The sequence below is a fragment of the Balaenoptera borealis genome (genome assembly GCF_965194805.1).
Source record: "Balaenoptera borealis genome assembly, chromosome: 18".
Taxonomy (NCBI): Eukaryota; Metazoa; Chordata; class Mammalia; order Artiodactyla; family Balaenopteridae; genus Balaenoptera; species Balaenoptera borealis.
Window position 1 is genome coordinate 63478798 of NC_138877.1, and position 16353 is coordinate 63495150.

Consider the following 16353-nt stretch of genomic DNA (forward strand, 5'->3'; position numbering starts at 1 on the left):
TCAAATTTTGCTTTAAATGCAAACAGGTACTGTATACAGAGATATATATATATACACAGATATAGTAGATTTTGTTGTATATAATGGTAACTGGTAATGGTGTTTTATTTTGGGGAATGAAATCAGCCTCTGGGAACAGGATTGAGAAAAAGACATTTCAATGTATATCCTTTTGTACCTTTTGAATGTTTGATTATATATATATAGGGATTACCTATTCAAAAATACAGGTATTTTTAAAATACCTAATTTATTTATTTTTAAATACCTAATTTAAAATTTTTAAATACAATAAATGCAGCTATGCTAAAGAAAATCATTAATCTTCAAATTTAGTCCTTAACAAGATGTTGGAATCAGGTTGTGAAAGTCTTGTTTTCCTACTCTCCACTCTCATTTCAAAAGTAACCACGTTCATGTCAAAGTCAATGATGAAAACACTTTTAAGTTCAGTGACACATGTTTTTTTCCTCCTCTGAAGAATACTTTTTACCTTCTAAGAAGTGAATGACTTTGACATTTGGATGTTGTACTCTTTCTTTTTTAAGTATGTTATGTCATATGAATTAATTCCAGGAAAAGGCCAATTCATTGTTTAAAGATTTTGCATAACCAAATAAGGTGTTAACTAGGAGCTATGTCTTGGGAATTGCCCATTACCCCACACCCCTTATTAATATCCTAAGTCTATTCCTTAGCCCTATACTGTTGCTTTTAATATTTTAAAATTTCCTACCTTTTCCTGTGCTATTTCTAATGCAAACTTGAAGATTTTCCTAACCTGAGATTTAAGAAAGTCAAGCAAGACAAACTTTACATCAGAATGTAGTATTTTTATAAGTTGATATTCCTTCTTCAACTTTGTCAACATATTGGTTTCATTGTCATTCTCTTGCACGTCTCTTTCCTTATAGTCAATTCTTTTCTCCCAAATGCCCCCAATCTCATGGACCACGTGCATGAATTCAACACCATTATCTTCCCTTGATCTGTGTCTCCATTTCTGTGTTCCTCTTTCCTTCTTTCTGTTGTCAGTGGGAAAGAGCAACACCGAGTGTAACATTCTGCAATTTAAGACTTCAATTGTATATCTGCTCCACTCTGGCAGGTGCTGGTCACTCTGCAATTTTGGAAATGAGAAGCATGTAGGGAAAACCCTGAAAGGAATTACAGTGTGTACTGGTTAATTGCTTATATGGCAGCATTTTAACAAGAAGCTTCCTCAGGGATAAAGGAATATATATCCTTTGAATTAACAAATTTAAACTTCTCATTCAACTCTTTGCCTTTTCCAATAATTGACAGTATCTTGAGCTTGACTTTGTTAGGAAGTGTGTGTTTTCTTGATTTTTAAGGACATCACTACTCGAGTGGGCTTTGAAAAGTATATTGATGTTTTCTTTTATCTGGGGACTCTGAGAATCTTTATAAGTATAGGCTCATTAAAAACACATCTAGGCAGTGTGGTTGCTTCAATGATTTAGGAGAGAAGAGGGAAAAACAGTGAGGGGGAATCACCTTCAAAAGATAGATGCCCTCATGGCTGACCTAGGACCAGAGGTGACAGTAAGCAGACCTCCTACCGACATAAGGCAGTGCCATCTGCCTTTAAGAGATCAGAAAGATGGAGAGCCAGAGATGTGCTGTAGAATTTTTACCTCTCCTCGCAAGAAATGAACTGCGTTGTAAGCCACTGGTCCTGATCGCTGCAAGGGCAGTTACTGCCTGAATATTATTCAGTAGCTTATGCGAGATATGTTGGTAGGTCTTATTTTCTCAAAGTTAAGTCCTCAAATCGTATGTTAATTAAACATGTTGTATATTGTCAATATGCCTTATAGAAACTTAGCAATGAGGTTCTTCTCTATTAAAAGTGATAATGCTCAACTGGTGCATTTCTGGGAAGCATTTAAGTCATCACATTTGTGGAACCCCCTCCTTCATACCAGAGATGCATAGTTAAGATGACTCTAACTGAATGAATAAGCTAGTTGTCACGGTGAAGATAGTCTTGTTAACAGATAACTACAATAACAACACCATCTGCACTATAGTAGACACATAAGCAGTATTCTGGAAGCAAGGAAGATGGAGTGACCACCTTTATTGGTTTAGTCAAAAGAGATCTTAGCAGAGCTGATGGACTGTATTGAATTTTAGCAGAGGGACAGGAATTTACTAGATGAAGAAGGAGGGAATGGTTATTCTAAGCAGAGGAAAGGGGAGAAAATATGCAATGTTTTAAAATATATTTGACCCCCATGACTTTTTGTGAGAAATAAAATAATCTAATTAGACTATTGTTCTATTGGAGAATAAAGTTGAAAATATTGGACTATATAAACCCTGAGATTTCTTCCAGCTCTAAACATTTCATGATTCTACATGATTCTATTGTATCATAAACACTGGAGTTCAATTTTTCACCTAAAAATGGCTGATCTGATTCATTTTCACCAAGAACACATGTGGGAACACTTCAGCCTCCATCACTTGGTTACTTTGAAGGGACACTATAGGGTCTGATAATTGCAGTTACGTTTTCCTTTAATGCTATTTTGATATGTATTGTATACTCAGACTGGAAAATTCTTGAGGTGTTGCTGCATCAAAAGGCATGACTTTCTTACACTTCTTTTAGATTAGAGATTTATGTTCCAGCACATTTCTTTTGAGGTGAACTTGAAATACCAGTGAAGTCCTACCCTATTCATTGTCAGAAGAAAACTGTCATCTTAGGTTGGTCAACAGTTATTTTATTTAGAAGCACAGGAATTAGGCTATTTAGATGTCATTAAAGGCATTCTATAAAACTTGGTAGTTCAGCTTTCTTGGAGGCTCACCATGGTCAGATATTCTAAGACCCACTGCTCCTTTAACAGCCAAGAAAAGATGGCCCAACAGCAGACAGAGCTCATAGGGTTCCCCCACAGGGAGCTAAGAATATTGATGAAGAAAGCAGTAAACAATACAAATGCCTCCATAGTGCTATTTATATCTGGTATGTTTTAGTTCATCAATAGTAGAACAGACATTAGAAACTTTCTATGAGCAAAAGGGACTTAAATAAGAAGACAGGACCATTTGAAGACATTTTTCAGAATTGGATCTTCTAAACTCAAAGGATTCAGAGCTTCTCTCCAAAGAGGTAGTAGTTACCTGCACTGATAACCTAATAGGCTGTGCACAATTTTCATTCCACTTGTAGAAGTACTCATTGTGCTTTTTTGTAACCATTTGATTAACATGACTCTTATTAACTAGGAAAAGATAATATCTTTCTTTATAAGTATTGAGATTGGTCATGAGCTTGACTCAGCAATCACTTGATAGTGATTATTGTGGAGTAGTGAACAAATCTCTCTCTCTGGAGATGTTGAATTCAAGAGCGGTGGATGGTGGGGTAGAAGGGAAGGGAAGGGCAGAATTCATGAGACTCTATGTTCCACACAAGTGCCATGAGGTATAAAGTAGAGAGGGATTTGAAAGAAGACAATTACTAGGGGCTGGAACCATAGAAGCTAAAGCAGTGAGTAAAATAGTGGAGCTCAAAAGTTGAGAGGTATCTGTTACTGAGATGAGAATCTTTGTGTGAAATCTTGAACATCCTTACAACAAATCTCTACAATTTAATGTAACCTGAGGGTGTCTCCATCCTGCATTCTGAAGAGGATCACCCATTCATGTTCAATAATATACTATTTTTCTTAAAAATATTGATTTTGTTATTTCTAAAAAAACATTTCTACTCCTTCATTAACTGATTACTATCACCTTTGGACTGAAATTGGCTTGCATGTATGTTTCAATGTCTTTTCTTTTTTAATTTGAATTCCAGGAATTTTCTGAGAAAGAACAATTAAGGTACTGTTTATCCCAGACTAGTTTCTAGAGGTAACTGCTGGATTTAAAACTTGGCAGGATAGAGAAAAGACCTCATGCCAGCTCTGCCTCTAATCCTGATGTGCATTTATAGAGGATACTTGAGCATCTGAGGAGAGCCTCAGGCAAGACTTTTTCCTAGGATCCCAAAGTTAGTTTTGTTTTAAATATTTTTGATCCCTTCATTTACACACAATGGATTTGGAATCTACCATAATTGTAGATGTGAACATTGTATCATGACTCTCTATTGCTAAAGATAAATAAGATTATAATTAAGTGTGAGATCATTAATGAAATAGAACATTAGTCAACATTAACAAAGAGGGTGAAGACAATATAGAAGAAAGCATCAGTTTTGATTTGTAGATCACTTAGCTCTAGCGCTTATTTGGCTTATGGCTCTAAGAAGTCATTTAACATCTCTGAGCCTCAATTTCCACATTTGTTATATTGGATTAATGATAATACAGATAAATCAATTCATGTTTATGATATTAAATAAAGGTTCTTTATCCTTTCCCATTGTTGAACTAAGTATTGAAAAGTCATGAGATTGAATTTAAAGGAAAAAGACAGAAATCCTCTCATTTACTATAATCTCTGCTACTCAAAGCATGGAGAGCAAGAGTTGGCAATGACCAAGAGCTACTGAACACCACATTACCCATGGTTGTAAGTCATTATACTAGGATTAAGGAAAGTGCTTCCCTGGGATCACTGAGTAATTTCCATAACTTAGTGGAATTATAAATTAAAGGCAAGCATTCAGTGCTTTCCTAACTCTGGTATAAAATTTAACTCACCGATAACAAGAAGAAGAAAGTGAGGAGAATCTGTTTTGTTAGTTATGTATTACAATCTTTGCACATTTTTTGAGCATGACAAAATATGGGATGGTGAAGATTCAAATATATTATAAGAAATATCTCTTATTCAGACTTTGTATGAAAATGAAGATATCTTAAGTCCCAATGTTTGAATTAGCTTTAAAATATGAAACATCTGTATATTCATTGGACATAATAAGGGCTTCAAGTGATATTAATTGAATTAATTATTGCATATTGTTGATGTCTTGGCTGTCTCTAAAAGGTTTATTTCCTTAAACATATCACATTATTTAATGTCACTGAATATGTTGATGGTGCTGTTCAAATGTCAAATAACTGCCAGAGTTCTAGGAGAAAGCTAGCTTTCCATGCATATTTAAGTTTCTAGTGCACTGCAAATCATTAAAAAGGAAAATCTTGCCATTAAACCATATCATCTTGGACTCTCTTACATTGAAAAGAAGAACTGTCAAGTACAATATGAGACATAAATATCTATTTTAGAGTGTATTCTATATTAATTGACCTAATTAGGGTTGAATGTATACAAGTGAAATCTGCCGTTCTTGATTGTGGAGGGTTGAATTTTAATTACACTATCATTACATAATTACCATCAGTAACCACTAGTGAGTACCTGCTATGCATTAGGTAAATTTGCTTTTTGTCAATACATGGAGAGACCCTCATGTTACAGCAGAGATTTTTCTGTATTATGCAGAGTTACTATGTTGACTTACCAAATGCAGTTGTAATGGCTGTACCATTTAGTAACATATAAATGGTCATTTATGTGGAGATGTATGACAGGGGTGGGAGCAGAGTGAGAATATTCTAGGCACTAAGCACTGTTTAGGAAAGTAACTTTCCTCTGTGTCGATTTGTGGAGTAGATGAAGTAGAAACAGAAGTAAATGCATGGATATTACAGGGAGTAAGGTTTATACACATAACAAAGAAGATTTTCCCATTTAGCACTGCCCCTTGGAATTGTGAATTTGCCAGTGCTAGACACGATTACAGAGAAACTCAATTTTTTTTTTCCTTTCAGGTATGTTGTAAAGCAGTAGTTTGCAAATTATTTGCAATAGGAAACAATCCTTTCAAATGGAACATTACACAAAAGCCCAATACATAAAGCAGAGAGAAACAAGAGGCCATAAGTATAAATGTATTTTATAATTAAAATGAATGATAATTACTTATTCATAACTCAGTTGTTGGCTTGATGAGAGTCCTGGTGTTGGTCTCCGGTATGTTAAAATAGGGGGCTTGATATCTTTCTCTGTGTTTAGCATTTGTTTCATTGCAGACTTTTATTTAAAATTGTGAAATATGAATCAAGCCTTTGAATCATCTATGAAGCCCTGTAATATAGTTTTAATGTCAGCATTGGAGAGAAGAATCCTGCCCTGTATTGTGTGGGAGAGTGAAGAGGGGAACATGATTTACCTCTAATGTGGGTGAGGATTGCCTAATGAGTGAAAAGAAGCCTGAAGATCTTTCTGGGGTGATTATATATGGGTGAGATTATCTATCACTCTATGTAGTTATGATTATGGTTGTGGTTATATAGTTATCAGATACTTAAGATTTAGAAAATTTTACTTTATGTAAATTTTAATGCAGTAAAATATGCAAAAACCCTGTCTCTTTCAAGAGTATAATGATATGCTTTTATAATCATTGTCCAGCTCAACACTAAAAATAGCTGTTCTAGAGTTTAGCTCATCACTGCCTCGTTTCCCCAGCGTCCTCCTCCCAAGCTCAGCTCTCCCCACCACACGCGCGCGCGCGCACACACACACACACTCTCTTCTTATTGCTGCCCCAATTTGAAAACTCTAATTCTACTGATTAGCTATCCATACATGAGAATTAAATTTAGAATGTTTTGATCCCTGGTAAATTTGCATGGAGGGAAATCTTGTTTTCATTATCTGAGTTGAAATTGGTTCACTTACGACTTTAATATACCAGAAAATCGATATTAAGAATTTGTTTTGTATAATTTTATGCCTCTTACAAATTTATAATTTTCTAGAAATCCATTGACTTTCCAATGAATGTTTCAAGATGTGATATCGTAGTTGGTATTCAAATCTGCATTGAGGAAATAAGCATGTAGGACAGCATTTAGCGATTTAGAGTTTTTAAAAAGGACTTAAATTGATTTTTTTTAAATCTAAAGAAAGTGTTACAAAATTTAGCTTATTGATCAAATCATTGTTTTTTAAGTTAAACTCACTAGGCAGCATAAAATTTGAGGCTTATATGATAATCTTTCATCAATATTTTTTTCACTACCTTTGCATATGTTAGATATTTTCTTTACGTTTCAGATAGAGATGGGAATGAAGATTTTGGGTGATAACTTCCGTTGAGCCAACCAGCAGATGAGCCCTTTTATTTACAAATTAAACTACAGAAAATTATTGATTCATTGGTCTCACCTTTATATGCTTTAAAAAATATATATGATCTGATTTTTTTTATAATCTAGTTTTACTTTCATTATAACCCGGCAAAGTTGGCATACCACTGTCATCTGGAAATCAGGATAGTTGAAACTTCAAGCTAGAACTGGGCCAAAAACCTTAATCACAATCTACATCTAGGGCTCTTTCACTGGCTCACAACTGCCCCAGATATTTGCTGTTGTTCATCATGAATGTGGTCCAGGTTCGATTAAAAGAGGCTGAAGAGATAGCTGTAGACTTTCAAGAAGTCCCTTAAGGAGTTTTCTGTATACTCTCAAGGGATTTGAATGGGGGCTTGATGACTCTTATACATTTGTAGTGCTTTTTCTAACTTGTAGAGGGCTGCTTAACTCATGATTCGGAACCATTATGGATGTGCTCTTTCACATCAGAAACCTAAGAGACTCTAGGAGAAAAAAACAACAAACAAACAAACAAAAAACCAAATGAGAACTTGGGAATGACATTTACTAGAGGTTCTCAAAATGTGGTTCCAGGATCATGGGCATCAGCATCACTAGGTAACTTGTTAGAAATGCCAGTTCTTGGGCCCCACCCCAGACCTACTAAATCAGAGATGCTGTAGGTAAGTCCCAGCAATCTGTGATTCAACACACCCTCCTGATGCTATTCATGCAGGTGACAGTTTGAGAACCACTGCTGTATGTTCTTAAGCTTCAAGCAGTATTTAGAAACTTACTCTTATTTCATAGAGAAATAAAAAGTGTAGAAAGGTATAAATTCTAAGAGATAGTAATTCTAATTGGTTTGTGAAGATTAGTTGAATAGATATCTTTTGTACTTGGTCTTTCAGAAGGAACCTTTAGATCTCAATAAAAGCTTTGTTAAGCCAGAGCTTTTTATTTTCAAAACAGTTTGCTCTATGCTGAACTATGAGACCTCAAAAAAGTGTTTTGTTCTTCCTTTTATGTTAAATTCCTTACACCTCATGACTACAGAGAGAAAGCTAAATTGTGCATAGAACGTTATAAAAGAAAGTTCACAATGTTAAAGAGATGGCAGGTCAATTAAGATGAAATTGTCCTGGTTCCATCAGGTCAAAGTCAGCCATTACCTGAGGTGGTGGAGAAGGCATGGGAAAAGGTTGGGGTATTTCAAGTCATAACAGAAAGACTCTTCAATGAAGTCAGTAGGTATTTCTTGAATGCATATTATATGCCATTGAATTTTCTAGGCACTTCAGATATTTATCAGTAAATAATAAAAAAAGATCACAACTCTGGTAAGTTATATTCAGGGAGACAGATGGTATGTAATAAACACTGTAAACAAGTAAATTATAAAATATTGATATATTGGAAATTGATGGTGTTGTGGAAGAAAGTTTAAAAAGACCCCATTAAAGGGGATATGGTGGGGCAATTCCAACTAGACACGTTATGGATAATGTGTTAGGTTATATGAGATAGGCCCTCGTTTGATAGAATAGATTTATTTAGCAATTTTTAGCAATGAATGAATTTGTGATGGTGCATTGGCTCTCCACTTACCAGTATGCCCTGAACCTGACAAATCTATTGGAATTGAACATTTGGAAATGTGTAAAAAGAAAACCCAAATTTAATATTTCTTTTAATGGGAATCAAGCTGTTACAAAGAAGGAATTTTCAAAACCAACCAAACAAGCAATAACAATTAAAAAAAACCCAAGAAAGCTTGCACATGGATGAAATGAGAGAATTAAGAGTTAGCAATTGGGTTAAATTGAGCAGCCTAGACCTAGTTCATTAACATAGAGCCAGATGCCTCCTTTGTATGGTTCCTGGCTCCTGCTGCAGAAGGTGGCTGTGTTTTAATAGGAGCCTCCTTCTCTCAACAAGTCTACATAAACCGATTGATGCTAAACAGTAACTTTCAAAAAAAAGAGTTCCATTCTCTGCCATTTCCCCCTTGATATGCTCATTCCTCTCTACCGCTTACTGTAGGAATTAAACTTTATATACTGATACGTAATCCATTGTCCTTTACATTGTGAATATCATTCTCTACCAGGATTGAGGTCAAGAGCATGGATCCCCACGGTGTGTCTTGTTAAGACATGGGTAATAATGCATCAATTGCCAAGAATACTGTTTTTATGAGAGATGTTTTTAATAGCACACATTCGCGTATCATGTGATTTTTTGTGTGGACATCCTGTAAAGATTGAAGTCTAATTTGCTTTGTTGAAGTCTAATTTGCATACAGTTATAGGTTGAATTGTGTCCCCCAAAATGATATTGAAGTCCCAACCTCCAGTTCCTCAGAAGGTGACTTTAACTGGCAACATGGTTGTTGCAGATGTAATTAGTTAAGATGAGAGTGTACTGGAGTAGTGTGGTCCTTAATTCAATATGATTGGTATTATTATAAGAAAAGATAGAGACACACAGGGAAAAGATGGTCATGTGACAAAGGAAGCAGAGATTAGAGAATGAATCTACAAGTAAGGGTTTCCAAGGATTGCTGGCAAACCCCAGAAGCTAGGAGGAGGCATGGAAGGATGATCCCTTAAAGATTTCAGAGGGAACAGAGCCCTACTCACACCTTGATTTCAGACTTTAGCCCCCAAACTGTGAGACCAGAATTGTCTGTTGTTTTAAGCCACCCAGTCTGTGGTACTTTGTTATGGCAGCCCCAGAAAACTAATACACATGCTATAAACTTCAACAGTTTTAAGTACATAATTCAATGATTTTTAGTAATTTACAGAGTTGTGCAGCCGTTACCACAATGCAGTTTTAGAACACTTCCATCACCCCAAAAACATTCCTCCTGTTGGTTTGCAGTCAGTTCCTGTTCCTCTTTGCCCTGAGCCCCAGTCAACTGCTAATCTGTTTTCTGTCCCCATAGATTTGCCTTTTATGAGTTTTTCATATAAATGAAATCATAAAACATGTAGTTATTTGCTTCTGGTTTCTTTCAATTAGCATAATATTTGGGGGGGGGGTTCATCCATGTGGTACAGTTTTATTGTTTAACATCAAATTAATTTTCCCCAAAGGCTATCCACATGTGATGACAAACCCTGGGAAGTGCTGAATATATTTTTTGGCCAACAAGGAAGTGCTGAAAGGAGACATGAGTTGTCTGTTATGACAGGACTTAAAATGCTATTAATGGGGTATCTAAGGGGATGTTATTCCAAGCCTTTATTTAATTCAGTGGTTCTCAAACTTGAATACATATCAGAATCACCTCTAGGATTGGTTAAAATGCAGAGTGCTGGGCCTCAACCCAAGAGTTTCTGAATCAGTAAGCCTCTGCTGGGGCTTGAAATTTTACATCCTTAACAAGGTCCCAGATGCTGCTGCTGGTCCATGGACCATCCTTTGAGAAGGACTGCTTTAACCAAAAGCCACATTTGGTAGTGTTAAGACTCCTTTATTTTTCATCTGCATCATGCTTCTTCTCAGTGTCTCATAAGAAGTAGGAAGATTACTGTTTCTTAACCTAGAGTCGCCTTTAGTCCAAGTACATCTTTGAAAGCTGCATTTAAGTTTTGATAACTATCATCCATGCCTTCTGTGGAATATTACATCTCCTGAGAGCTTTTGGTTTACAGGATAAAATTTAAAAATCAATCAGCTTAATGTTATCTCTGTGCTGCATGCCTTCTTGAGATCATAGTCACTTGCCCTATTTTAGGGAAGTCTCAGATCCATAAAGCTGCTGAGAATTGCCAGCAATTTTTTTCTTTTTTCACCCACCGAGCTAGATTGAGACCCAGTTGCTTAAATGCACACAGATTGGTCGAAGTCTTCACTGCATCGGTAATAAAAAACACTTTCTTGAAATCATCGACTCGCCATTAACTTAGCTTTGCTTGAATGTGTTTTTATCTCCTTTATTTCTGGCCTGATTGAAAGAACCACCTGAATTGCATTGTCTCTTCTATTTAGTGTGTTGTGTACTCACAGCTGCTTGTGTAGATTTATTGTTATAGTAAGAGTAAATACTTCATATTAATTTAAAACATTTTACTGTCAAAGCAGATCATTTGTTCAGTAACAGATCCAAGTTTTGTGAGGTCTGAAGCTTATGTAAAAGGAGAGGGAGGGTGTCCCCTTTTAATTAAAAGAACACAAAATTATTTTATATTTTACAAGAAAACATACGATTGCATATTACGTGGGTACTTAGGATGAATACAGTAATCATAACAAATCAAAGAAAAATAAAAGATCACACGATCTGGAGAAATTACTTTTATTTATTAAACTGCCTAACACACCTGTGTTTTTTTTGTCTTTGCACTTTGGAGCTGATTACTCTTTGATGGTATCTTCTGTGACATGGGTTTTGTAACATTTTTATACAGAGACTGGAAAGTAAATATTATCTTTTCTCTAGCATGGTTGATTGAAATTTCTCTTTTATTACAATAGTTCAGAAGAGTTTCTTTCAGCTTCAAATCTCATTATTGACAAGGTGATGCTAAGACAGTCCATCAGGGTACAATAAAACATGCAACTTCATCCAACCACATTCACTTTTTTTAATAGTACTGCTACACATTTAGGCCTTACAAAAACATATTTATATACATTTAATTTCATATTATTTTTATCAAGAAAGAAAAGATGTATGGTACATTTATCATTGCATATATTGTGTTATTGAGATATTCTAGATAGGTGAGAACTTCTTTGATTAGACTTCATTAAAAACAAAATCCTCCACTTATACTTTTATATTATATATTTATCTCATAATTGGATACATTTTCTAAAGATGAACTTTAACTCCATGCATTCGAATCACTTTTATTCCTTCCTCAGCTACCCGTAAACTTCTGTTGCTGGGCACTGCAGGACATGTTTGTGGTGAAATGATCTCTAGCCTGGCACCTTTCACATGAAAAGTCGAGTGGGCTGGGAGTAATCTAGGATGCTGTTACTACACTAGTAATAACTCAACTTTATGCAGAAGTTATGGGCGCTATAGAAATAGATCTTATTGAACCCAAATTACAAGTATTCCCAAGCCAGCTCTCTCTTACATTCCAAACATGCCCATAGGCTAAGATTATTTGACAAAAAGGGGAACATCTGATCTAACCGCAGATCATCACTCTCACTTTTGGAAATTTTACAAGAACACATGGCTATGTGATTATATTGCTGTGGCTCTTCCGAGGTTTGGGGGCAAAACCCAGGCCAGTGAGGTGAAGGCTTAAGTACATTGACTTTATGGGAAGTCTGTCTCTACCTTTGCTATAAAATATAGCTCAGGAATATGATGGAGAACCAAAAAATGAAAAGAAAAAGAAAGATGAAAATTTTTCAGGTGGGATAAATAATACACCTAAACTGAAAGAAGAAGGTTAATTCTTGTTTCTTTTATAAAGACCAGGGTCCTGACTAGACCTGAAATTACAGTCAGACATATATGGTTTTGTGTGATTTGTTTTTTTTCTGGTCTGTTTTTTGAGTATGATTGGAAGGGAAAGGATGAGAAAAGAGACTTGATTAAGACCTTTGAAGCCTACAGTTGTTTCATGTGATTTTAACAGGGAGTTTAAAATTCTTGAAATCTTACATGTTAGTCAGCTCAGGCTGCCATGATAAAATACCATAGACTGAGTGGCGTAAGAAAGAGAAATTTATTTTTTCTCAGCTCTGGAAGCTGGAAAGTCCAAGATTAAGGTCTGCATGGATTCAGTTTCTGGTGAGGACTCTCCTCCTGGTTTGCAGATGGCTGCCTTTTCTATGTCCTCACATGGTGGAGAGAGAAAATTTTCTCTCTCTCTCTTTCTCTTCTTATGAGGCCACAGTCCTATAAACTCTATCACCTCTTTTAACCTTCATTACCTCTCAAAGGCCTCATCTCCAAATACCATCACATTAAGGGTTCAATATACAACATGAGTTCTGAGGGGACACATTCAGTTCATAACAGCTTATGAGATGAGATATGGCATGATTAATATTGTGAGTTAGAAAGACGATATCTATCTTTCTTAGTAATAGGTTGAAAGTAAATTTTGGAACCCCTAAATGTCTGACAATTCTACTCCCTTATATACTTTCCATTTTTTCATTGTCTATAACCCACTAAAAAGATTTGCCCCCAAATACATTTTTTAAGTGTCCCTTTTTTTATAGTCCCTTTTCCAGGGACTATATATATATATATATATATATATATATATATATATATACACATACACACACGCACACAATTGAATACTACTAAGCCATAAAAAAGAACAAAATTTTGCCATTTGCAGCAACATGGATGGACTTGGAGGGCATTATGTTAAGTGAAATAAGTCAGAGAAAGACAAACACTGTATGATATCACTTATATGTGGAATCTAAAAAAATACAGCAAACTAGTGTATATAACAAAAAAGAAGCAGACACAGATATAGAGAACAAACCAGTGGTTACCAGTGGGGAGGGGAAATATAGGAGTAAAAAAAGACTGATTATGGGAATATACGAAATCATGTGTGTGAAACTTTTGAAATTGTAAAGCACTATAGAGTTTAAAGAATCTTTCATTCAAGAAAATGTGGAAAAATAAAATAAAACTGAACACAGGCATGTCTCATGACTAAACAATTTCATTTCTAAGTATATACCCAATAGAAAGGTGTACACATGTGTCCTACAGAATGGGCACATGAAAGTTCATGACAACACTATTCAGAATAGCCCAAACTGGAAGAACCCAAAGTAAACTGTGGTGTAGACACAAGTGGTGTTGTACAACATGGGAAATATAGCCAATATTTTATAATAACTGCAAATGGAAAGTAACCTTTAAAAGTTGTATAAAAATTTAAAGATTAAAGTGAATAAATAAATTAAAGTTCCCCTTGTTAGACTATCTAAATATTTAAGGAGATCTAACAGTTGAAATTTTACCTTGCTTACTTTTCATTTCTTAAATATTATATGGCCAAGAAATTTTTCTTAAAAAAATGTCTCAGGTGTATTTTCCAATCAGAAAGAGCACATGTGCCCTCCTGAAGATTATATTATGCACATGGCAGGAATCACACTATTGTCGTTATCTGTCTTTTTTTAAAAAAAACTTTTATTCATTTTACAGGTCCTTATGCAGCACCTATTATATGCCAGGTGTTGTGGATTCATCTGTGAGCAAAACACACATTCTTAGCTTTGTGGAGCTATACATCCTAGTATACTGCTTTATGAAAACAAACAAAATATTGTCATTTTATTCTTGGTTAGCTAGCGTTTATCTGATGTTAAAATTAATGTAGCCTTGGATTGAAGCTTTTCATTTATACAGGCATACCTCAGAGATATTGCAGGTTCGGTTTCAGACCACCACGATAAAGAGAATATCACAAGAAAGCGAATTTTTTGGTTTCTCAGTGCATTTAAAAGTTATGTTTACACTATAACGTAGTCTATTCAGTGTGCAATACCGTTATGTCTTTAAAAAGTACCTATCGTAATTTAAAATACTTTATTGTTAAAAATGCTAACCATCAACTGAGCCATCAGTGAGTCGTAATCTTTTTGCTGGTGGAGGGTCTTGCTTCAGTGTTGGTGACTGCTGATTGATCTGGGTGCTGGTTGCTGATGGTTGGGATGGGTGTGGCAATTTCTTAAAGTAAGGCAACAATGACGTTTTCCCCATCCATTGACTCTTCCTTTCATGAACAGTTTCTCTATAGCACGCATTGCGGTTGGATAGCATTTTACCCAGAGTAGAACTTCTTTCAAAATGGAGTCCATCCTCTCAAACCCTGCTGCTGCTTTATCAACTAAGTTTATGTCATATTCTAAAACCTTTTTTGTCATTTCAACAATCTTCACAACATCTTCACGAGGAGCAAAGTCCAGCTCAAGAAACCACTTTCTTTGCTCATCTATAAGAAGCAACTTTTCGTCTGCGAAAGTCTTTTTCACAATATTATAGAAATTCAGTCCCATCTTCAGGCTCCACTTCTAATTCTAGTTCTTTTGCTATTTCCACTGCATCTGCAGTTACTTCCTCCCTGGAGTCTTGAACCCCTCAAAGTCATCCATGAAGGTTAGAATCAACTTCTTTCAAACTCCTTTTAATGTTCATATTTTGACCTCTTCCTGTGAATTATAAATGTTCTTAATGGTATCGAGAATGGTGAATCCTTTCCAGAAGGTTTTCAATTATCTTTTCCCACATCCATAAGAAAAATCACTGTCTGTGGCAGCTATAGCCTTAGGAAGTGTATTTCTTAAATAATAAGACTTGAAAGTAGAAATTATTCCTTGATCCATGGGCTGTAGAATGGATGTTTTGTTAGCACACATGAAAACAACATTAATCTCATTGTACATCTCCATCAGAGCTCTTGGGTGAGCAGGTGCGTTTTCAGTGAGTGGTAAGATTTTGAAAGGAATCTTTTTATCTGAGCAGTAGGTCTCAGTGGTGGGTGGGCTTAAAATATTCAGTAAACCATGCTGTAAACAAATGTACTGTCATGGCTTTCTTGTTCCGTTTATAGGGCACAGTTAGAGTAGATTGAGCATAATTCTTAAGGGCTGTAGGACTTTCAAAGTGGTAAATAAGCAGTAGCTTCAACTTAAAGTCACCAGTTACATTAGCTCCTAGCAAGAGAGTCAGTCTGTCCTTTGAAGCTTTGAAGCCAGTTACTGACTTCTCCTCTCTAGCTATGAAAGTCCTTGATGGCATCTTCTTCCAATAGAAGGCTTTTTTTCCCACCTACAGTGAAACTCTGTTGTTTAGCATACGTACCTTCATTAATTATCACAGCTAGATCTTCTGGATAACTTGCTTTAGCTTCTACATCAGCACTTGTTGCTTTACCTTGTACTTTAATGTTATGGAGAGGACTTCTTTCCTTAAACTTAATGAACCAACCTCTGCTAGCTTCAAACTTTTCTTCTGTTGCTTTCTCACTTCTCTCAGCTTTCACAGACTTAAAGAGAACTAGGACCTTGTTCTGGATTAGGCTTTGGCTTAAGGGAATGTTGTGCTGGTTTGATCACTAAAACTCCATATCAGCAATAAGGCTGTTTTGCTTTCTTATCATTCTTGCGTTCACTGGAGTAGCACTTTTAACTTCCTTCAAGAACTTTTCCTTTGCATCCACAACTTGGCTGTTTGTCACAAGAGGCCTAGCTTTGGACCTATATTGGCTTTCACATGCCTTTCTCACTAAGCTTAATCATG

The 16353-nt window shown here is 35.6% G+C and overlaps 1 protein-coding gene across 2 annotated transcripts in view; it reads left to right on the plus strand.

Moving 5' to 3' along the window:
• GPC6 (glypican 6) overlaps window positions 1–16353 on the plus strand; it is a 1053117-nt gene that overhangs the window by 287672 nt on the left and 749092 nt on the right. The window lies entirely within an intron of this gene.